Raw genomic sequence first — 24,158 nt, 5'->3', positions numbered from 1 at the left:
AAAATTTAAAGTTATAATGCAGACTCTCAATTTCCTCATATGTGGACACATCACATTCTAATAGTGTAAACAGTAAATTTGCATGCATTTAAAGTTATCGACTTATGAGCTCCTTAATTTTGCTGAACTTTGAATTGCCACTGAAATACTACCGTGCTATTATTTTCTTAAATTATTTTAGATTTTTTTGATTTTTCTATAAATAATATTGTGATTTTTATAAGTACAAAGTGGTATCTGTCAATAATATATTTTCTTTTTTAAAATAATTGAAGTATAGTTGATTTACAATAATATATTTTCCAATACTGACATTCATTGAAATTCCAGATATGCTTATAAGTATTAGTAAGACTGGACTCTGTTGTTCCCAATCATGTAAATCAGTTTTATTTTATGTATTATTCTTTTCACATTCTTGTATTAAATACTAAATAACCTCCCTTTATACAGTTATCATTGTAGTGCAATGATTGGAAATTAAATATTAACACAAAATACTATTCAGTTTCAAGACACATGGCTTTATTTTTGCCATGGACCCCAGCGTTTGAAGCTAGCAGGGCTCTTTAAAACTAATGCTTCTAGCATTTCATTGACTCACACTAAATTGGTCCCTCGATCACCCAGTTAATTTTAACCTTGACCTCCTACAGCTGTACTGCCTTACTCAGTCCAAAAAAACTCCCTGCTTCCACCCTTTCTGCCTTTTATGAAGCAATAGTGGAGAGGAAAAACAAAACCCATTCCTTTAAGAAAGATTCCACCTCCTCTCTCATAAGCAAGTGCCTAATGGTAATTGTGGAGTCTCTACCAAAGTCACTCACTTTACTACTCAGCGTTGGGAGAAGCTGCTGCCGCCACTGCTGCTGCTGCTGCTGCCGCCGCCGCTGCTGCTGTTGCCGCTGCCACCGCCGGTCTGAGGCTGCAGTGGGTTTCCGTGCAGCACTGCAGAACCCACACCTAGAAGATACACACGTCTACTACCCTGGACACAAGAAAGCCTTGGATCCTCAGTGGGTAAGCAAATCTTTTATCCATTTTGTCCAGAAACTGTGGGAAAGGGAGTGATCATGGAAAGGATTGCTCATCAGACATGCTTAAAATGGACTATGTTAATTTGTCTTCCTTTGAGGGGGGTCTAGATTTGTGACTGGCAAATGTCCTGTACAGTGGAGACTATTGTCTGATATGTACCCCTAACACATTTTTGGGGGGCTATTCATAAAAAGGCTAACCTTGATGTGTGCCAAGCTTTTTTCATTTTTTGCTTTTTAAATGCAAGAAAACATCTAGCCACTCCCAGTATCTCTCTCAAATACTGCAGATATTTTAAAACGCCACATAAAATGACAGGCCGAGCGTTTTCTAAATATTTTCTTCCCAAAGCCAGGAAGCCTTACCCACGATCCTTTAGGGGTATTTAAAAACCATAAGGCATGGTTAGATTTTGAGCATATGGGAGATGGTGGTAGACTAAAATTTCTGTAGCTTTAGTCCAGTGGGGAGAGAAAACGAGGATAAATGAATCACAGTTTGTGTCAAGCCAAGATTCATTTCCCACACTTCGTATGTGGGAAGAGGAAACTACATTTTAATTAGCACATTTTTAGGGAAGAGGGAGGGAATGAAGATGAGGGGGATGGCATGAAGTATTTGAGGGGGAAGAAGAGAGTCTGCAGAAGAGGAAGGAAATGAAGGGGACTGTCGCCAGTACCTTGGAAACGTAGGGAGATAAGCGTGGGGAATGAAGTTTGTTGTTGTGTGTTAGGGTGGGGTTGACCCAAGAGACCATGAATAACCGGAATGCCGCTCGGAGGGTGTGCTTGGTAGTGGATTCGTGACTGTGGAGGACATGTATGCGGGAGGGATGTGCAAGTCGTGGGTAGTAGAGAAAGGTGTGCGTTGCTGGGAGGTCTATTTTTAGAGTAGGTCGTGTCTGGGCGGCCGGGGTGGGCGGCCCAGCGTCACCTGTGGATGGATCCACATCCCTGCCACTGAGCGCAAAGTTTACCCGGCCCCGAATTCATTTTGAAGGCTGTCGGTGCCTTGACTTTTCACTTCCAAGAGATCAGCTCTCATAAGGTGTCAAGGCCAGGGGCCAACGTCGGGGTGAAAACCCTCGACGGATGCAAGTGGAGCTCATGGAGAGGGCCCTTGCCCGGCCTCTCAGTGGAGGTGAGCAGGGGAAAGAGGCGCCCCCAAAGGCAACTGTGCTGAGAATACCCAGGCCCCTCCTACGGGGGGCGTGCGGAGGTGCAACCTTAGCAGTGGCCTCCCGCTGAAGACCCAGCAGGCGGTGTGGGCGGCTGAAGCTGACTCTGAAAGCTGTGTCTCAGCCTCGGGAGCTGGGGTTCCGGGGGTTGGGGGGGGTGGCTCGCTCAGGTTAGGGAGGGCGGCATCGCCGAGGCCCCCCTCCTCCCTCTTGTAGTCTGGTTTCCGTCGGGGTCGTTTACTCCTCCGACCCTCAGGGGACGCCGCTAATCGAAGCTGCCTAGCGGGGAGGACGTTGAAGAGATAGATGCTAGGCAGCTGCCCCACACCAGGCCCTCCCAGAGGCCAGGACAGCAGGGGCCCGGGGCCGCGGCTTCAGAGACAGGGTGAGGGAGGTAAGGAGGGAGCCGCACCAAAGCTTTGGAGGGGCGCGAGGGGCCGCGCGGGGCGGGGCCTTGAGGAGGCGGGGCCAGGAACGTACTGTGATTCCGAGGGGCGGGGCCATGAGCATTTGGGGGCTGCGAGGGGCGGGCCTGTGGGGGTGGAGCCAGGGGAGCCGGGGGCCTAAGGGCGGGGCCTTAGGGGCGGGGCCAAGGGACACTCGGTGGGCTCTCGGCCAGTCCCGCCAGAGCGCCAGCCGCCTGCCGGTAACGGTCGCGGGGCCGCTGGGCGGGAGGGGGAAGAAGGGGGTTTAAATTATATTTTTTAAAAACAGAGAGAGAGAGCTAGAGGCATAGCGACCCAGGTGTCGCCGCTTCCTGCTACACAGGGCTCGGCGCCCAGGTCCCTCCCTTCTCACGCCCCCTCCCCTTCTGCCCTTCCCTCTGGAGCCGTGCGGCGCTTAAGAGGCGGCGGTGGAGGATCGCGCGGCCGCTGCAGCCCCGGCGGCCGCGGAGAAGGAGGGAGGGAAGCACAAAGCCGGCTTCGCGCTGCGAGGTAATCCTGAGGGGAGAGAAGGCGCGGCCTTCCCGCCGCTCCTCCCGGCGGGGACGGCGGGCGCCCGCGCGGGCTGGGCTGCGGGGACCCTTCCAGGGGGTCGCGCGGGGGTGGGGAACGCGAAGGCTCGTGGGGTGGAGGGGACTGCCTATTGGCTGCCCCTGCGGCCTCAGGTGGACCCCTCTTCCTCCGGGACTGGAATGGGAGCCTCGGGTTGGTTCGAAGAGGGTGGACCTGCAGGGGAGGATCTCGGGACGCCGCGGGGTGGGCCCGAGTCTTTCGGGCGTCCTCTGGTTTCTCCCGGAGGACTAGGAGTTCTACAAATCAAGAGCTGGCTGAAGCGTCAGTGACCCGGGGTACTTTAAGCACTGAAGGTGCGCTCCAGGAAGGTGGTAGGTTCCCGCGGTTGGAAAGGGTGGAGGTAAGGGAGGGAGTGTTGGTTAGTTTTGTTTTCCTCATTTAAGCAACTTCTGTTACAAGTTGAAAGTATTCAACCAAACCTTTCTCCTGTAATTTGCGTTCCCATCCCCCCCGACCCACACCCACCCCACCCCTACAAACGTATACATGTTAGGTTGCGCTTCCTGCCCGGGGTGACAGGCAGAGTTGGCAGCAGGTCCGCTTTGCTGGTGTCCAGCCTCTTTGGGGGTATGCTATTATAGCTGAGGCAAGACCACAGAGACAGGTAGAATAAGCTAGGCCTCTATTAGAATGGCAAGAATGGCCTCAGGTAAACTTTTTTGTTGCAGAGATTTAATTGCAAGTAGATGCCCGTTTAAAATGGGAGCGTGAGTAAAACCACTCATTTCTTTGGCACATGTGCTGTTGCAATTGACCTGCTAGAGGGGTATAGAGAGAAATGGAATTTAACTCAACCAAGAGGCATTTTTTAAAAATTTATTTATTTTATTCATTTTATTTTTGGCTGCATTCCGTCTTCATTGCTGCGTGCAGGCTTTCCGTAGTTGCAGTGAGCAGGGTCTACTCTTGGTTGCAGTGCGCGGGCTTCTCATTGCAGTGGCTTCTCTTGCTGCAGAGCACGGGCTCTAGGTGCATAGGCTTCAGTAGTTGTGGCGCGCGGGCTCAGTAGTTGTGGGTCGCAGGTTCTAGAGCGCAGGCTCAGTAGTTGTGGTGCACGGGCTTAGCTGCTCCGCGGCATGTGGGATCTTCCCGGACCAGGAAGGTCAAACTCATGTCCCCTGCATTAGCAGGCGGATTCTTAACCACTGTGCCACCAGGGAAGCCCAACCAAGAGGCTTTGAGTGAGGATTATATGCAAGTTTGGTGAAGGAGTTGATAAGGTTTGGGGGAGGGGGTAGGAATCAGCTACATAAACGTGCAGGCACGTTTATGTTAAATTGTACGACATGTTAGATTTAGCAGTATGAAATGGTTGCTTTTCTTGGAATGGAGTGCAACTGCATCATACTGGGTACATCCGAATTTTGACTTTAGAAGACTTCTAATGAGACTGTTAAAGAGAGTAAACTAAGAATACAGCATAATTTGTCGTTTTTAAATAAGATGCTGGACTGTTTTTAAAAATGTGTAATTAAGATATGGGACTTATTCATTTATAGGGTTATGTTACTTTTTAGCTATGTATAAAGTTTTTATATCTGAGTCTCCATTGCATTGTAATTACACTGTAACTCACTCATTTTCTTCTGCTTAAATTGAGCAGATTAACTTTGCAGAGGGAAGACCAGAAAAAAAAAAATGGCCACTTTTGCTATATTTAAGTGTTCATTTTTCCAAAGAGTTCAGTCTGTGCTCTTAAAACTCTTTAAATTGACCGCAAATGTTGGCATGTTGGTAATAGTTGCTTTTAAGGAAAAAAAATGGTGTATCTGTTTCGAATGTTAAACATAATTTAAGAGTTCTTGAGGTAGTTGGGTATGAGGCATTCAACATGTTGCAGCTTTTTACAGGTATGATAGAAGGAAATGTTTGTTGGTAAACATTTGACATATTACATATGTGATCATATGCCATCTAGGAACTATTTTGCATAATAGAAGGATTGTATTTTCAGAATATAAGTTTTACATTCCGAAAATGAATGAGAAAATTATACTGTACTCTTTGCTATTTCTAACCCCCTTTTTCAATAATGTTACACTGGGATGAATGTGGGTTCTGCTCAATGATGTTTGAAGTGTGGATCTGGTCTTTGTAAAACCAGAACGTCTTTTGAGACTAAGAGGACACAGCATCAGCCGACCTCCTACACACAATCCTAAAACCTAAATACAGGATGGGGCCCAACCTCTGGGGTTGTGAGGCCTCCTGAAGTAGGTCTGTCGTGTCTGAGTGTTTTTGTCACACTCAAGCCTATACAGGTTGTTAGCTGTTTAATCTCTCCTATCTCAAAGTAGTTGGTTAGCAGTACAGGGCAGCACTTATGTATGTCGTCAGAGTATGAGAAGCATTTCTGTTGAAGGAAGAAGTCACATAAAAGCATAAAAACCCAACTCTGAACAAATTGGGTTTGTAAAATGTTGGGGAATGATAATATCGAAATCTTAACTGAGTTGTTATATGGGAAGTGCTTAGAATATAGTCTGGTACTCAGTGTTTTATGTGTTTATCATCGTCAGTATAAGATGACATGTTTTCTGAAGGTGGCTATATCATGCAACCCAGCAAGTGGAGACTCAGCAGATATTTGTAACAGCCAATATTTATTTGCTCTACCTCTGTGCCAGGCACAGTTTTATATGATTTAATTTACTTAATCCTCATGACAACCCAGTGCCTAAACAGACATAGAGAGGTTAAGTATTTTGTACAGCTACTGGGCACAGACGGGCTGGTTCTGAACCCAGAGCCTGGCTTGAGAGTGAGCCCGCATAACTAGTAGCCCCTGCTGCTATTACACTTGTGGTAATTCTAGCAAATCAATGAAGTACCTTCACAGTATCTCCAAGACTACAGGTGTGCATATGCCTTGTTTAGTAACACCCTCCTGTGTTAGTACCACCAAGTTGTGTTTAAATGTGAATCGTGGTAATCTGCGTTAAGTAGAATCACCTTTTGACTTTGGAAGAGGATTCTCTTTTCACACAACATATGTTTAGCTAGGATGCTAGAATTTGGGCTGTAGTATGTTATCTTTTTAATTACTAAAGATTAAAGTCTTTTTTGTTTTTCAAGCTTGCCAGATGTGTAGGGCTCCAGATGGTCCAGCAGGGTCCTTGGAGGGATTCTGGTTCTGCACTAAATCGGTAGGCCTCATCTTCTGATTACCAACACCACCATATTAACCTGAGGTGAATTTCAACTTAAGTTTGTTCGAAATTCCACCCGAGTTGCCTCTTAAAATTAGCCTGACATGGAAAGATGTCACTTGTGGCTTTTACTTTGTCACTCACATTCCTCAAGGAACTGTGTGTTGCTGCTTCACCAGTGTAGTGGAAACGTCAAGCAAATTAATTATAACCTAAATTAGTAGCTGTTTTACGTAATGTTTAGAATAACTGTTGTAGAGAGTTAATGTGTCCTTTGTTGGCAATTTAGTGAAAAGTAATATTAGGAAAAAATGCTTAAAAACAAGCATACGTTGAATTAAGAAAACTCACATGGTACTGAAGACACAGGTTACTAATCTGTTTCTCATACTAAAAATGCTAATATGCTTTTGCTATAATTAAAATTCAGTGCTGTTTCAGATTCCGTTGGAAATATTAAACTTGTAGAGTTTGAATAGAAAACATTTTAAATGTTTAATCAAGAGTACTATTCTTTCTTTTAAACATGGACACCCTATTTGAAGTTAATTGAGCAGTCATAGACTGTGTCTTGTCATTGAGATTCAAAATGGGTGCCCTGATACTTTATTTCATGTCTTCTATGTTAATGCTTTGTCATTTGATCTTGGGGTCCATGCCCCAGTATTTCTAGATGCGATTGTTATGAGGTCTTTCAGGTCCTGCTAGTGACTAAATTGTCTTGGCCGAAAGCCAAGACAATCTCAAATTTTTACTGCAATGGGTTGTGTATATTAAGACTCTTCTCTAAATTATATAAGTTATCAGCCTTTCATTGACTATGGCTTGAAAGAAAAAAAGTCTGTTACCCCTTGTGTATCCCTTATGTATAATAGTTAGATGAATTTATTTTTTTCTTCTAGCAGTAGCTAGTTATGGACACACATGAGTGTAAGCATACTACTTGGGGTATGCTCTTGCCTTCAGGTTAGTTAGAAATGACTCACTTGGCATTCATGCAGTGAATATTTGAATACCAACAGCATACATAGAGCAGCTTTAACTGAAAATTAACAAAGTGTTGGAGAAAAAAAGGTGTGTGGGTTTTTTGTTTATTTCATGTGTATTTTAATGTTGGTCTGTTATATGTGGACTAATCGCAAAATCAAGTTCAAAAGTAAGTTAATTGCACAGTTGAAAACATACTTGAATGTCAAGAAAGTACTGTTTAACTTACCCTAAAGACTTAGACGATAGCGTAGATAATGAGAATCAGTCTCTTGTTTCTTTAAACTATTTTTTGTTGGGTATCTTTGAAAAGCTGCATTAATAATCTCTTTTAGGTTTCTAGGACATGACTTACTACACTGAAGGAACAATTTAATAAAGAGTATCCTAGAAACCTTAAAGAATGAATGTGGCTTTCAGAGTTGTCTAGCATAACTCAAAAAGTAGTTGCATGGTCACCAAAAGGTATAAAATGGATGAAACCCATCCCTGATATTAAAAGACTTTTTGTTTTTGTAAATTTCCCTCTTAGGAAGATTGTATAGACTAGTTTTTAACTATGCCATAGCTGAAACGTTATTATGAAAGATGTTTAGGCTTTGACATATAGTTATATCTTTATAATGAGGTTAGATCTAAGTTGAGCTTTTTACCTGATGTCAAGCTGATCTGTTTCACCACCATATACTTTACAATTACTTGTTTAAAAGTTGGCTTTAGTTAAAGCTTGATTGGAAATGGTAAGGTTCCCTGATATAAGATGAACTTTGAAACCTCTTGTTTTAAATTGCCTGAAACTGGGCCTAAGGATATTGGTGTATAGCAGTACATTAACTAGCAGTTAAGATTGCTACCTCCTCAAACAAGACTACAGTTTGAACCTTGGGTTATGCAGCTCACTTTTTCTGCCATAGGCATACTGACGTCCATAAGATAAAGAAGTTTCCCACAACCAGCCAGCCAGGGGGTAAAAACACTTTTTATAAACTTAAGGGCAATAACAACAACATATGTTCTTAAAACCAATGTCTCAAGAAGCACACCGTATATATTAATAAAACAATTTGATGCTCACAATGTGCATTAAGGCAAGTAATATGAAAACTTAATTCTAAGTAACGTACATGAAATTGTTACTTTATTCTTTTTGCTAGCTCTTATACCCTTTTGAATTTGTTCTTGTAATTTTTCACTCCCCCACCAAGGAAGTGCTTACTTTGGATGGAAGAGGAAAGGACAGTGCATGTGTGAGTTCAGGAGCCTGTTTAATTCAGCTCTCATGGCTATTGTTGGTTGCCTGCTAGGGGAGCTGGAATTCCAACAATGTAGAAAGCAGTCAGGTTGGAGAAGTGCTGAGTTTTATCAGTGTCTTGGGGACTTAGTATATGCCTTTAATTTGTCACCATCAGCAATGTTTCTGTGAAGTTCTTCCACAATGGCTCAGCTCATCCTGTGCAAGGACAGCATTTCCTTTTCCCTTTTCCATACAGTATTCTTGTCCTGTCATCTTTTGATCTGCTGGAATGACTAAATGCCATAGCAAAAAGATAGGTTTACTCAGTATCCTCATGGAGAAGGTAGTTAGGCTTATTTGGTATGTCTAAAGGAGTATATTTGGGGATCAAGGCCTCCCCAGGGACTCTTCTTTAAGAACACTCTACTTACAATCCTACATAAATTAGAGCCAGCAACTGTAAGCTGCGTTGTTACTTCTAATCTCATTTGTCTTATTAGTACATAAGAAAAAGATTCTGTAAGTTCAGCCTTTTAATATCTAAGGAAGTGGTTGGGGAAGGGTGATAGAGCTCAAGTGGAGTTGTGAATGGGCTTAAGTGCATAGGGTGAGAGTGTACAGAGGAAAGAGATTGGCAATGAAATCGATATATTTTTCTTATTTCTTGTCCCTACTCCCAATGCTTTTTTTTTTCTTTTTTAAATTTTAAAACAGTGTTCCTTTTACCTTGCCTTTCTCCTTTGACTTTTATTGCTAGGACTGAGTTTTATCTTTCCTAGAGAAAGGTGGAATTTTTAAGGTGATTCCTCTGTGACTGCTGAAAAGTTTGGCTTTCACCTGGAGGTTGCACTAAAAAGAATTTCCTTCCATCTCTCTCCACAACTGTCTGCTTTTTAAATTAAAAAAAAAAAAAAAGATCTCTGAAACAGAAGTGTAAGAAACCTTGTCATGTAATAGTTGGGAGCCATTATGTATTAAAGTAAAAGACATATCATTAATGAATCAGAAATCCATATTATTTAAACCCGTTTTTTTTGCAAAACTAGATGTACAGTAATTTTGTATTAGGATGTTTGGTTCTTTTTAAGTGGGTATCAAAGATTACATGAATTTTTTCAACCAAAAATGTTGAAAGTAATACAAAAGTAATATATCTTTCATTGATCTTAGTGAATGTTAATAATGACAAAATCATAGTTCTCTAAACGCTTTGCTATTGTTAAATACCTTAATGAGATATTTGATAGACAAGATTTGGTCACTAGCCACTGAAAGACTGTCGCCTCTGTAGCAGAATGTAATAGGAAAGGAAAATTTTATGCCTGAATAAAAAGTGTATCTGCTTGACATAGAAAAGGCTCTGAGAAGCTGATTACTTGGTAATCACTTGAGTTAGGTGATTTTATATTGTAGTTGATGTTTTATAATCTGAACTTCCTTGGGCTCTTTAAAAGTGTCTGGTTGGACCATCAGCTTTTGATGAATGGGTTTCTGGAGGGATTGTGACGACCAGTTAAGTGCTTTGAAGAGGGAATCCCTGTTTTGTATCACACCTGAATGTCACAGAACATGCTTCTTGGTGCTTTTGTAATTTGGGCCCAAAGGAAAGAGTGCCATCTACTGAATGGCCAGCATCGAGTTGAGCAGCCCCAAGTTTTTGTTGCAGAACTTTCAGCTGGCTCCTGGAGAAACCAGACTCAACTTCATCGAAGGATTTGACAGGATCTTAGCACCAAGTGGAATTGTTGCTTGCTTAATTTTAATTATGCTTCCCAGCAGGAGGCCTAAACACATGATGAAGAACTAATTCACTGCTTGTTGGAATGCATGGGAAAGGAGAAACTTGAAGAAATTGTTGAGACTTAATATTAAAAAATAGTCTAGCAATGGTTAAATCATTGTTAAATTAAAAGTGTTAAAGAAAGGTATTTTAATGAGGCATGTTTCATTAGTAGTGCTGGTTATTGATGGTCCTGCAGACAATAATAATGTTGTTTAAAATTTCTTTGGGCTTCAAATCGTCAATCATTTGTTTAACTGGAGGTAAGGGTTTTAAAAGTATTTGAATAATTTGGTTTGTTTTTTTCTTTTGCCTTTTTCTTTGTCTCAGGTTCTAAGGCAGTGATTCCTACTTGAGTGAATTCACTGTTTCAAAGTGGATTTTGTTCTTGTTTTGGCTTGCTCAAGTGGCCTCCCGTTTTGGTTTTTGTTATGTTTTCCCTAACTTCCAGAAACTGCTTATGGTAGTAGCCATGGGTAGAATTGGAGGTTGTAGAACCAGTTATAGGTCAAGAGTGGAGGTTTATGATACCTGGAATAGACCCGTCAGAGCCAGACAAGAAGGAATTGAAAGGAAACTTTGAAATTGTTATGATAAGAAGAATATCTTTGTTATATATCTATTATATATAATTACTTAATTAATCAGTAACCACTTTTCTCAGCCCCTTAAACCTGCCAAGGGTCATGTTAAGCACTTTACATAAATTACCTGAAGTTTAGTTAAGTAACTTGCCCAAGATCATACAGTTAATAAGTGACAGAGCCAAGACTTGAGCCCAGGGCTAATTCCTTTAAACGCTGTGCTCTACTGCTGTTTATTTAAGCTCATTCTTGTTGGTGACTGCACAAAGGACTTGAACTGAGGTTAGAATGATATTTCTACCTCTGCTGGAAAATATTGGTGGTTTTTGTTTGTTTGTTTTAAGAGGGTGATGAAATGGGTAAATGGGATTGAGATTTTACTAGAATCAGGAAATATATGAGAGATGGACTTTCAATATTTGCTATTTGGTTTGTCTATAATGTTCTTTTGTTGTTGTTCCTTTTGCTATATTATTTATTAACTTGAAACCACAAGAAAAGTTTATTATTGAAACATTGAATTGTTTCACATTGCTTAAAATCTGCTACTTCTTGGGAGGAAGGGTTAAGTTGCTGAAGGAATTTATTCTGGATTTGGGGGTAGGAGCAGGGTTGGGGTAGGGAGGGATTTGTTAGTATTTCTATATTTTGCTTGCTCCTAAATACTTTTAGGTAGTAGTACTTTTTGATGTGGCAGTAATATTCCATGTCCACAGCACAGTAACATTCAACCATGTGCCAGTCTGGTCCTGGAGGAACCTCAGCTTCTTGTGCACATCAGGTATGCTCTGTAGACCAAATGAGTATCATACCTGACATTGTGTACTTATACTTTTGAAAGCATGTATTCTCAGTTAAAAGAAATTTAACACCTGAATAATATTGAATATGTTTTTGGTTTTTTAAAACATATTTTGTTTTTAAAAGCCATCCTTATTACTTTAAAAGGTTGGAAATCATTATTTTGGTATAACCCAAAGCTTTTAAAATTATAGTTCAGTGATGGTTGTGCTGTGTATTCTAAAACCCAGTTACTCTTTAGGGACTTCTGACTCTTTCCCTTCATATGTAAGAGCATAAAGCGTTATTGTCCAGAAAACACCCGTAGGAATATCAAGTATGTAACTCTTTGGGATTCTGACTCTATCCAGTCAAACGTAAAAATAGCCAGCAACAACTAAGACAACTGTACAAAAGATGTTACTTGCCAGTGTGTGATGAATGCTAAATGACAGGTACAGATGACAAATGCCATAGGTCATCTGGTCAAGAAAAGAGCACCATGGATGGAATGGTCAGAAAAAGGTCCCCAGGAAAGAGGAATAAGGATGGGCCTTTAAAGGCACAGTAGGATTTCACTAGATGCAGACCATGGAAAGGGTTTTGGCAAGAAATTACTGTCCATGAAAATAGTAATCCTTTTTGTGTAGCATGACAGGAGATAGTTTATAATCGTGGCTCACAATCTCGTCTCACTGTAAGGCACTTGAAGGCTGCAACATACTCGTATCAGAAACAGTGCTGAGGACACACTTCCCTAGGAGGTGTGTTAGAATATTGCTGGGGAAGGGGGAGAGAGTAGTAGGTGTGGTGAAAATCATGTACCTTTTAACAGATTTTCTCTCTGAACCCCATGTGAAAATGATTGGTTCATAGAAACATCCTTCTACTGCTATTTTGAAGCCAGTAATGCTTAGGAAAGTTGTTACTTGAAAAAGAATTTAGAAATCCTCATCATTCCCAACACTGGACAAGGAAAGCCTCCTTTGGGGAAGAGGTGTACATTTTTTTAAAATCAGAATTTATCCATCATTTACTGTTTGCTGAATGCCAAAGTTTCATTGATGGTTCTGTTATAACTTTTAACTTTAATGTGTGGATAGATAGAGTTGTTGATACTATGAGGTATAATTTCAACTTAGCTTTTATAAATAACATTGTCTGGTTTTGGATCTTAGAGAATTTGTTCCAAGTGTCTGAATTCTCTTAGATTTAATAGTATTTATCACTTACTATTTGAAAAATACTTAGTGTAACTATTCAAGTTATCTTGAGCAAGTCACTATTTCTTTTTCACTGTAGTTTTTTAAATATATAAAATATGTAAGGGGTTGAGATCATTTTAAGATCCATTTTAGTTTGAAGATGCTGTGATTGTAGTTCTAAGGAAGGTGAGTTTACCAATTAGTAGCTTTAGCTGGAAGGTGGCCAAGAAACCTATGATTGTACTATATGATGGTCCTGGGAATAGATCTAATAGAAAGCCAAGACCATGAAAGTCCTTGGCTCCGTGTATATGTGGCAGTTTAGAAAAGGACATCATCATTCTAGGAACTTGTCACCTCCCAGAGTTTTTTTCAGTTCTTCAGAAGCTAAGGGCCCTTGGCAATGGACAATGGATGGACCCTTTTTGAAAACAATGAAATAGTCAAGGATAGCAATTTTTCTTAAAGCCAACTATAGAAACATTGTAGCATATTTTTATAGAAATGGTGTTTTCCATTCCCATCACAATTTTATTATGTTTAGTATATTAGTTCCTCATAAATATTTCTCTGGCCTCTTTTTAGCTCTTCTGAGCAGCTTTATGCTTCCTTTCACTTGTTCATTTAGTCAATCAACAAATATTTATTGAGCACTTACTATGTGCCAGGCCCTGTTCTGAGTGCTGGGAATACAGCAGTAAGCAAAACAGACAAACCCTCCTGCCTTAATGGAGTTTATATTCTTGGAGGTAAAGAGAAATAAATAAGTGAAGTATATATTTTGTTAATATAAATATTATGGAGAAATATAGAGCAGGGGAGGAAGATAAAGGGAGTGTTAGGGGGCAATGGCAAATTTAAATAGAGTGGCTAAGTGAAGTCCTCACTAAGAAGGTGACATGTATGCAAAGACTTGAAGAAGGTAAGAGAACGCGTACAATCGGTATTCTGTATCTGTGGCTTCTGCATCTGCAGATTAAATCAACCACAGATCAAAAATATTTGGGAAAAACAATTCCAGAAAGTTCTGAAAAGCAAAACTTGAATTTGTTGTGTGCCAGAGCCTACTTACATAGTATTTATAACTATTTACATAGCATCTACATTGGATTAGGTATTATAAGTGATCTAGAGATGATTTAAAGTATATGGGAGGATGTATGAAGGTTATATGCAAATATTAGGCCATTTTATATTGTATAAAGGACTTGAGTAGCCACAGATTTTGGTATCGCCAGGGTCCTGGAACAAATCCCCCTCGAGTACTGAGATGACTGTGTAATATCAAGGGGACTATCATGGCAGGCAGAGGGAATACCAAGCATGTGGTACTTGGTGTTGGGAAGCCACTGGATGACCCTTAGAAGTGGGACACGATCTGACTTATGTTTTAAAAGGATTATTTTGGCTGTGTTTTGACACTAGACCATAGTGGTACAATAATCTTGGTGCAAGATTGTGTATCTGTTAGAGGTGGTGAGATTTGAGTGGATTCTGAATGTATTTGGATGATAGAATCAATAGAATTTACTGACTGGGATGTGGGGTATAGGTGAGTGGAAGAAGTCAAACTTGACATCAAGGTTTGGGATGTAGGCAAAAGTTTTCAGGGGGAACAGTTTTGGGGAGTAGTAGAGAACAGAAGTTCAGTTTGAGACATAAGTTTTTTTGTTATCTTTTTTTAAAAATTATTTATTTATTTATCTTTTGGCTGTGTCGGGTCTTAGTTGTGGCATGCAGGATCTATCGTTGTAGCACACGAGCTCTTTGTTGTGGCATGCAGGCTCAGTAGTTGTGGTGCATGGGCTTAGTTGCCCCATGGCATGTGGGATCTTAGTTCACTGACCAGGGATCGAACTGGTATACCCTGCATAGCAAGACGGATTCTTAACCACTGGACCACCGGGGAAGTCCCATGAGACATATTAAGTTTGAAATGTCTATGAGTGATGTTGGAGTAGATGTTTCTGTGAGTGGAAGGTCAGTGCATAGTTATTGGCTGACTGTATAAAACTGGGAGTTGTCATTATTTTCCTCTTTCATTTAAAAATATTTGCATATTTAATGCCTTTGATGACTAGAATAAACTTTGCTGTAGTAAGGGTTTGATGTATTGCTGTATACATCTTTATTCTTTGGAGGGGTTTAATCTGTCTTGTAAAATCTAGAATTTACTTTGACTTCTAAGGACACTTAGTCCCAAAGGAAATCTTTTCCTCTAGGGACAGAACAATTTACTTTTAAGCAAAATGTGAAAATAAAAAGTGTTGTTACTGCGCTTAAAAATGTGTATGTGAGGGCTTCCCTGGTGGCGCAGTGGTTGAGAGTCCGCCTGCTGATGCAGGGTCCACGGGTTCGTGCCCCGGTAGGGGAAGATCCCACATGCCGCGGAGTGGCTGGGCCCGTGAGCCATGGCCGCTGAGCCTGCGCGTCCGGAGCTTGTGCTCCGCAACGGGAGAGGCCACAACAGTGAGAGGCCCGCATACCGAAAAAAAAAAAAAAATGTGTATGTGAATGTAAAATGGAACAGTTTGGCTGATCCTCCAAAAGTTAATATGGTTTAATGGTTAAAAATAGTTACATATTGATAGTTTCCATTATGACCCAGCAATTCTATTCCTACATTATACACTCAAGAGAAATGAAAACATGTTCACACAAAAACTTGTACACCACTGTTCATGGCAGCATTACTCATAATAGCCAAAAAGTGGGAACGGCCTAAATGTCTATCAGCTGATTAATGGATAAATAAATGTGGTATATCCATGCAATGGAATATTACTCAATCATAAAAAGGAATGAAATGCTGATACATTTTACTATGTGGTTGAACCTTGAAAACACTATGCTAAGTGAAAGAAGCAAGACACGAAACACCACATATTGTATGGTTCCAGTTGTTTGAAATGCACAGAATAGGCATGTCCATAGTGACTGAAAGCAGATTGATTAGTGGTTGCCAGGGGCAGGGGATAAGGGAAATAGGAAGTGTCTGCTTAATGTGTACTGGGTTTCCCTTTGGGGTGATGAAAAAGTTCTAGAACTAGATAATGTTGATGGTTGCACAACATTGTGACTATACTAAAAACCACTGAATTGTACAGTTTAAAAGTGAATTTTATGGTGTGTGAATTATATCTCAATTTTTAAAGGAAGATACCAGGAAAAAAGTGTATGTGCGCACCCATATGTACACAAGAACAAATGAAACAACTTACATGGATCTTATTCCTAAAATCAAACTGTTTTCCCAGTAGAAAGTTGATGAAGCAAGAATTACCACACTAAACTTGGTTTAGCTTGGTTTGCTTAAAGAGGCAGCGTTAAGATACTTAGATCATTCAGGTAGAAATCAGGAAGCAGTTTGTGATCCTATTTGGTGGCAAGTCATGGGTGAATCTAAGTGTTTTTAAATACCCAATTTTATGGAGATGACCTAGATAAGCAAAAGAAGGCTCTATTATTATCATTTATGTGGGTTTCAGAGAGCAGGAACCAGTTTATAAATGTTTATTAGGTCTTAAGTTATTAAAGATGGCTTAATTTTTTTCTCCATGCCTGTAATTTAAAAATATGGAGAACTCAATTCCCAACAATTTTTTTAGACAACCCACGATGATATTTACCTTCTTAAAAACATTATTACCATCAAAGAGTTGCCTGTTGAGGAAGTACAGGAAAGGATTGTCTTTAACTTTCATGTACCACTTACCCTAATGTTATTTTTTTATTAAGACATAATTTGCATACCATAAAATTTACCCCCTAATTTTATTATGAATATATATATATATATATATTCCTTTATTAGAATAAAAATGTCTGGAGAACAGAGGTCCATATTATTTGAGTGGCTTGATAAGTTTTCAGCATTTTAAGGGAAGCATATGAGGACCAGACCAGAACCATAGTGGGAAAAAGAGACACTTATGTAACTGACTCCAGCACCAACCTGAGAGCAATGCTATAGCAACAATTTAAAGGAAGTGCAGGTGGGCACAGAAAAGGGAAATATTTATTCCAATGGGAAGAAATGATTCATGGAGGAGGATGGAATTTGAGTTGAGCTTTAGAGGATCTCTTAAATGTTGACGAGGAGAGTAAATTACTGACCGAAATAATAGGCTATGCAAAGGCATGTGGATCTGTGGATGGATGTGGTGGGAGAGAAAACAGGAAGGTAAGGTTGAGAGCACCAGATCATGAAGGCCTTGGGTGCTATTTTAAGAAATTTAGGTTTTATTCTGTGGCACTTATTTTAGCTAAAGAGAGGCATAATCAGATGTGTCTGAGATTTGTTGTTGTGAAGAATGTGGTGATAGAGAGTGTTGGCAGAGAGGCAAGTTAGGAAGCATTTAGAGATAAGCAAATGAACTTGAGGCAATGGCTTTGAGGTTAGAAAGGGAGGAATGGGACGTTTTGGAGACAGAAATCCATACAACTTGCTGAACAGTTCAGATGTTGAGAGAACATTTGATCACCAGGGATAGAAATTTAAATATTGTGTTTTACTCCATTTCGAATACTCTGATTTATGACAGAGGCAAGATACACCTGTAAAACTAGAAATTAGGTAGATTCAGCAAGTCTTGAATGTATCTTTTCCTTACTATACATAAAAGACTTTAGAAATGTGACTATTTCGTAATCTTCTTTAATTTTTACTGCTTGTCAGCTATTACTCAATTTTCCAATCTTTGGATATGTTTTCATTTGTGCATTTGGAAATGGTTGAATAGTCATCATTTTGGCAAAAGAATAGTATTTTTGTTTCCAAATGAAACTGTCTCCCTATGCTGTGCGCTTTTGTGTTTCATTTTAAACTTTTGTGTAGTGGAATAATAAAAAAGAGCTGAAGGTAGTATTGGGCATTGCAATATTAAGTATTGTACGCTGTCATTACAGGAAGTCATTGGGCCATCTTGAAATTTCCCCTTTATTACATTTAGTGGTTTATCTTGTAAATTCTAAAGTAACACATGGTAAGCACCTGTAAGAAACAATTAGAAATGTCAAAAGAAGTATGTGCAAAGTCATTTGTTTTTTTCTGTGTAAATTTAGTGGAGAATCCAATCCAATAAGACTTTTTTGCACATTTGTTTAATGAAACAACTAATATAAGATTTGGCTCCTCTGATGTTTCTCATCGCTTATTTACAGGCATGATTCGCCATTTTTGTTTGTAATCCCCTTTAATAAAACATGTACAAAGAGGGTGTTATATTAGGACACAGTGATTTTATAAATGGCTGAAAGAAAATACCAGATTTGACAGAACTGACTTCTAAAATATCGCAGTATAAAACTTGCTTTCATGCTTAAAAATTCTAAGTATTAAGTAATGTTTAAAATAACCTATTCAAAAGCAACTCAATAAAATTAAAAAATATTTTATAGACATTACAATATAATGAAAGTTTAAAAATCAGAAACAAGAGCACTTGCTGATTTTTTTTAAAGCAAGAATGATTTTATTAACTTGATTTCTAAGGTAAACTTACTATTTGAGTCACATTTTTACAAAATCAATTTCATTTTAAAATATCTGAAATTAACTTTTGAGTATGAAATATGAGGACATGAAACAAAATCCAAAAGGCACAAGGGAGTATAAAGTGAAAGTAAGTTGTCACTCCATCCCTGAACTACTACACTTTCTTTCTTCCTTGTATATTATTCTAGAGATATTTTTCATTCTTTATTTTTAAAATCCTGAATCAAGGCTTTGCCTGCCTACACCTGGTGGATGAATTGCTGCAAAGGAAATAAATAATAGCTGTAGGCTCAAAACAACCTGACGAAATAGCCAGCCCTGTTCTTCTCATAAGTGTGGTTTCTAGATTCATTGTCTCTTTTTATTAAAGAGTGTGCTTTCCTAGCTTCCCCTCCACTTAAGGCAAAGGTATGGAAAGTGGGAGGTGGTAATTGTAATCATCTTTCACTCATATTTTACCCTAGGCAATGACAAGTAACTTTTATGAAATGATATGTGCTAACAAAGCAAATTCCAGCTGAGAAGTGCTCCCATGCAAAAACATTCTCTAGTACCTAAGGAAAAGAATGGTCAGCCTTTCCCATCTTTGTGCATCTACCCTGTTATGCCAGCTGGACTGGACTGCTTCTAAAACTTTACTTTTAGTTTTTTAGTACTTGGCATTATTTTGTTGACTCTGCCTTTGGCTGTCCACCAAGTCATAAGATTTTCTCCCAAGCCTTGGGATTACCTGACTCTAAACTTTCTGATACTGGACTTTGGTTTCTTTTCGTCTTTAGATGGTATTTAATAGAATGTCATTCTTATGCAGATACTGTAAATAATAGTTTCATATTTGTGCTGTGTGTGGAAGGGTCCTTTTAAAAAGTTTTCCAATGTATTTTTAAATTTTTGTACTGGTTATCTTTTATTGGTCATTGTTCTCAATTAGGGTATGAAAAGATTCAGCAGTGATCAGGTTCCTCAAGGAGGAGTGTCGGGCAAAGGTCATGGTCAGTGTGTCCTCTGCAGTGGGCCTTCTTCAGTGGTATTTGCAGAGCTGCTCATGTTTGAGTTCCTTCTAAGAAAGGCAGTAGTTGAAAAGCACCTAAACTGCCAGTACTGTAGAAACCCCAGCAGTGTTAACTTTCTTCACGTTGACATACCTGTTGTCATACCACTGGTAACCTCTTTGGAACACTCCAGCAATGCCCTTAGGGGCCGAATCCTGCCTCAGCATCCAACTTGGCAGCTCCCCTATTTTAACATCCATGAGTTTCTTTTTCACTGGTGCAACTGATGCCATCTTTTTTTTTTTTTTTTTTTTTTTGCGGTACACGGGCCTCTCACTGTTGTGGCCTCTCCTGTTGCGGAGCACAGGCTCCAGACGCACAGGCTCAGCGGCCATGGCTCACAGGCCTAGCCGCTCTGCGGCCTGTGGGATCTTCCCGGACCAGGGCACGAACCCGTGTCCCCTGCATTGGCAGGTGGCCTCTCAACCACTGCGCCACCAGGGAAGCCCCTGATGCCATCTTGGAATCCTGGGTGTCTGCCAATACTTTTTATTGTGCTAAAATACACATAATATAAAATTTACCATTTTAACCATTTTTAAGTGTACAGTTCAGTGGTATTAAATACTTTCATAATGTTGGGTAAACATCACCAACATCAATTTCCAGAACTCTTTTCATCTTGTAACACTGAAATTTTATACCCATTCAACAATAACTTCCCATTCCCCCTCCTATATTCCTGGATCAGAAAAATTAAGATCAAGATTTTGGGTGATACAAAATCTCTTATTCCTGTTCCTAATCAAGATTGTAATTTGAAACCCTCTATACAGGTCTGTATTATGCAACAAAGATTATGATTGACATTCAAGACCCAGGAATTGAGACAAGGGACACAGAACCTATGGCCTTTGATACATATTTCAAAGTGAAGAATTTAGCTGCATTATAATTGGAAGAGACCTCACCCTTCAGCTGTGCAAATTATATATATGTTGGTGGATGGGAGAGGGGGTGATAATTATGGGAGAGGCAGGGATCAGCAAACTGGTGCTAGCTGACCTCTGCCCCCATGACCCAATAAAAAGGAATTTTCCCCAGTAATAGAAATTGGGGTTCCACAGGTTTGTAGGTTTCATTGGATGCTAAAATTCTGCCTTTGTTGAATCATTCACACTTTCTATTATGAGCAGAAGTGGGAATTCTCTGTAAACTTTATCATTTGGAGAGGCAAAATTTGGGAGAGTAAAGAGGAGGATGAAATCTAGACTCATAGAATTTTGGAAATCCTCACCTCATTTTTATGGGCGAAGGACTTCGTTTGATTGAGTGAAATGACATGTTCAGAGTGGCTGATGTAGACTCACAACTGTGATTCCTGACTCTCAGTCTAGTGCTTTTTCTACTTTATCACATTACCAGCCATCTTAACCCATTCATGCAATTCTGGGGTGAGGGAGTTCACCAGAATTCCACCTGACCTTCCTTAGAGCAGGGTTTAGGCAGGATGGGAGACCTTTATCTCTTAGGGATTTGAAGCTGCTTTTCAAGAAACAGTTGGTACCTTTCTTTGTTTTAATCTTTCATTGAATTAGGGATTGTATTGTAAAGAAGTTTTTCTTCTAAAAATCTGGACCATGTCGTGAACTTTCTTGTTATCTTGACAAAAAGCTATGCTGATCTTCTATGTATTGTTCCAGTTTAAGCATACTCACCACTGAAGCAAGTCATGTACATGGTAAGTGTTACTGACATGTCTAGGAACATTATATTGAAAATTCAAACTAGGTGTATTTGGCTGCCTTGATTTTTTTTTTTCTTTCTTTCTGGAAAAGAACATATTTAAATGAGAAACAGTTCCACCCTCTGATGAAAAGAAAAAGTTTTAGGTCATTTGTTTCAGTAAAATAGATGATAGAATTTATGGCCCCAATTTTCCATTATTTTCAACTAAGTGTCCCATTACATAAGGCACAGCAAAGGAAGAAATTGGTCATAGAAATGTTAATGTTTTAGTATAATTTTGTGATTAAACTCAGTTATCAAATAAGATTTTTAGCTATCATATGTTGCATCATACCAAGGACTTTGAATGGAATCTATCAGATTTTTTTTTCAGTGTTTTGCTATAGCATTTGGTTTCATGACAACAGTTTCCATAGGCAGTGTTCAAGATAACCTGGTCTTTTCAAAATATTTACTACATATGGCCTTATGTAATACATCCTTCTCAGGAACTGAAAAGACTCATTATTATGGTGGGTGTGTAAATAAAATGTAATTGCTTTTGATTTTACTATGGGTATAAAAGATGTGTTTTGCTCTGATTTTAAACCAATGTTAATAGGAGTAGGTACAAGGTCAGAGTACTTACTGGAGAACTTTGAGTTCAGTGTTTAAGTTGATTTAAACTACTTGGAGGCTAGCTGTGTTTCATGATGACAGTATTTGTATTTAAAACCTTATAGGTCAATTTTATGAAAACCATGTCATATTTCTTTTAAGTTAATTATTGATTTTTTAAAAGCTTCTATTGGTGTCTCTCCCTGAGATTTTGGTCTATAGAGAATAAAATGTCTTTTAAATAGATGCTTCAATTACCTGAAATTCCTTGGGTCCTTTAATGGAAGAGAACCAAATGATTAAGCACACAAGGGAGTTTCAGGAATGTATTGGAAGCAATGACTTCTACGTGGGTGCTAAAGTCAGCACACTTTGACTCCAGTATCTTCTTTGGTCTCGTGTACTTACAATCAACATTCAGAGGGAAAACTGTAATATCTTGCACAAGTCTTAAGCAATAAAGATAAATGTATTCACAAATGTATATGAAACCAGAAGTTGGAATGATGGCTTTTAGATATTGGAGGAACATAAGTGAGAAGGCCACATGTTTGGCTGGTTACTATAAGAATTGACATTTATTTACCATTTATGATCAGAGTAATTAATTATGGGTTTCTCCAAAGTGTTTTGATAACCCACTACATTTTCTTTTAAGAGGTTTAGTCATAAGGGTTTGGGCCTTCTGTTCAGGGATGGCTTTTGTACACAGTTTTATTTGAAGTCTCATATGAAGGCCCTAGACTACTGCTGTCCCCTTCCCCAAAATACAAGTGTAATTTAAAATTTTCTAGTAGCCATGTTGAAAAGAAACGTGAATTTTATTGAACACAATTTAAAAATATCCAACATGTAATCAATATTAATGAAGTGTTGATTCATTGAAATATTGATTCAGTGAAAGATTAATGAAATATTTTGCTCTTTTTTTAATATACCAAGTCTTTGAAATCCTGTACATATTTTACATTTTAGTACATCTCAGTTCATACGGGCTGCATTTCAAGTACTCAGTGGTCACATGTGGCTGGTGGCTACCAAATTGGACAGCACAGCTCTAGAACATCTTTCTCTTTTGTCCCACATCAGTGTTGAGGATTCTTCCACTAGAAATTTATTTTGGGGGGACTACAATCTTGCCATCTATCTCTATCTATGCTCTTCTATAATTGAGTGGAAAATGAAAAACTCCATAGAGGAAAAAACAATTCTCAATCATACTTGTTTTAACAATTTTTCGCCTTTACAGAAACTAGTCCTGCTGAAGAAATGCCAGTCTTACTGAATGGGAACTTTAGAGGGCAGCTGCAGTTGGTGTGCGCAGGTGAAGAGAGCTGGGGTAGAAAAGGAAGAGTCAGCGCTGGGTTGTGGAAATAGGACAGCTCTCACTTTGAATCCTGCTGGCCTTGAGCAAGTTACTTCACTTCTCTGAGCCTTTTTACTTTATTCATGTGTAAAATTGGGATAAAATTACCTATCTCTTGAGTTGCTATGAAGATTAAATAAGATGATGTATGTGAAGTATGTCCTATGTATCTGGTACCTATGAGGTGCTCAATAAGTTTGTGTTGAGTAAATGATTGTTGCTTGCTTATGTCCCCCACTCCCAAACCCCTGCTTGTGAGAGGAATAAGGAAGGAGGTAGGTATGCCTAAAATAAATGTCGAAATAGAGTAAAGAAGCCTATCCTGTTTTCTAAACTGATTGGGATTCAATGTTTGTCCAGAACAAACTAGTCCCTAAGCATTGTGTTTAACTGAGATTTTAATTCAGGACCATTATCTGAAAGGTTCACAAAGGAATGATGTGAAATAGTTCGTACTCTACATTGCTGAAATAGAAATGAATTTTGTCAATTTTATTTCAGTATACTTATTTCAATAATCAGTAAAAATAGAACCTGCAAATGTTTCTAAAATTTGTTTCAATTATTTAAGAGAAAAATCTCAATTATTAAAGATACCTCTTTATCTTTTTACCACAAGGGATTTTGCAATTTGGAATTTATGTTTTGCATCTACTTCAGAAGGCTTGTCTTCAGAGTGATAGTATACTGATGATTGTAAACTTGTGTAGTAATTGGAACTGAGGAAAACTTTTCTAAATGGAAGGAAAGCTGCCACTTGGTGACTGAGCTTTATGTTACAATGCAAGTGACCTTTTCTTCTTGCTCAGGCATTAACATCAATTTGTATTTTTAGATGGAACGGGGACTTTCTGTGTCATTAGCTGTATAGCATGTTCTGAATCTATTTAGGAGGGAGTTTTCAATCATACATATATTTCTGATTTGCTATGCATTTTGAGAAATTTATAATTCACTGAAATGTGGGAAAGCGTGGAGTGTTCTGAACAGATGATTAGATTAGATAT

At 39.2% G+C, this 24,158-nt stretch overlaps 1 protein-coding gene across 2 annotated transcripts in view; it reads left to right on the top strand.

Moving 5' to 3' along the window:
- Positions 1–2,944: 2,944 nt before the first annotated feature.
- ADD3 (adducin 3) overlaps positions 2,945–24,158 on the top strand; it is a 122,823-nt gene continuing 101,609 nt past the window's right edge. For both annotated transcript variants that reach the window (XM_082854299.1, XM_082854298.1), the window contains exon 1: positions 2,945–3,150. The gene's annotated coding sequence lies outside the window, so the exon portion shown is untranslated. The remainder of the gene's footprint in view (positions 3,151–24,158) is intronic.

Source organism: Leucopleurus acutus, assembly GCF_964270905.1.
Source record: "Leucopleurus acutus genome assembly, chromosome: 14".
Classification (NCBI taxonomy): domain Eukaryota; kingdom Metazoa; phylum Chordata; class Mammalia; order Artiodactyla; family Delphinidae; genus Leucopleurus; species Leucopleurus acutus.
Note: the sequence above shows the minus strand (reverse complement) of the source record. Positions and strands in the feature narration are given on the sequence as shown.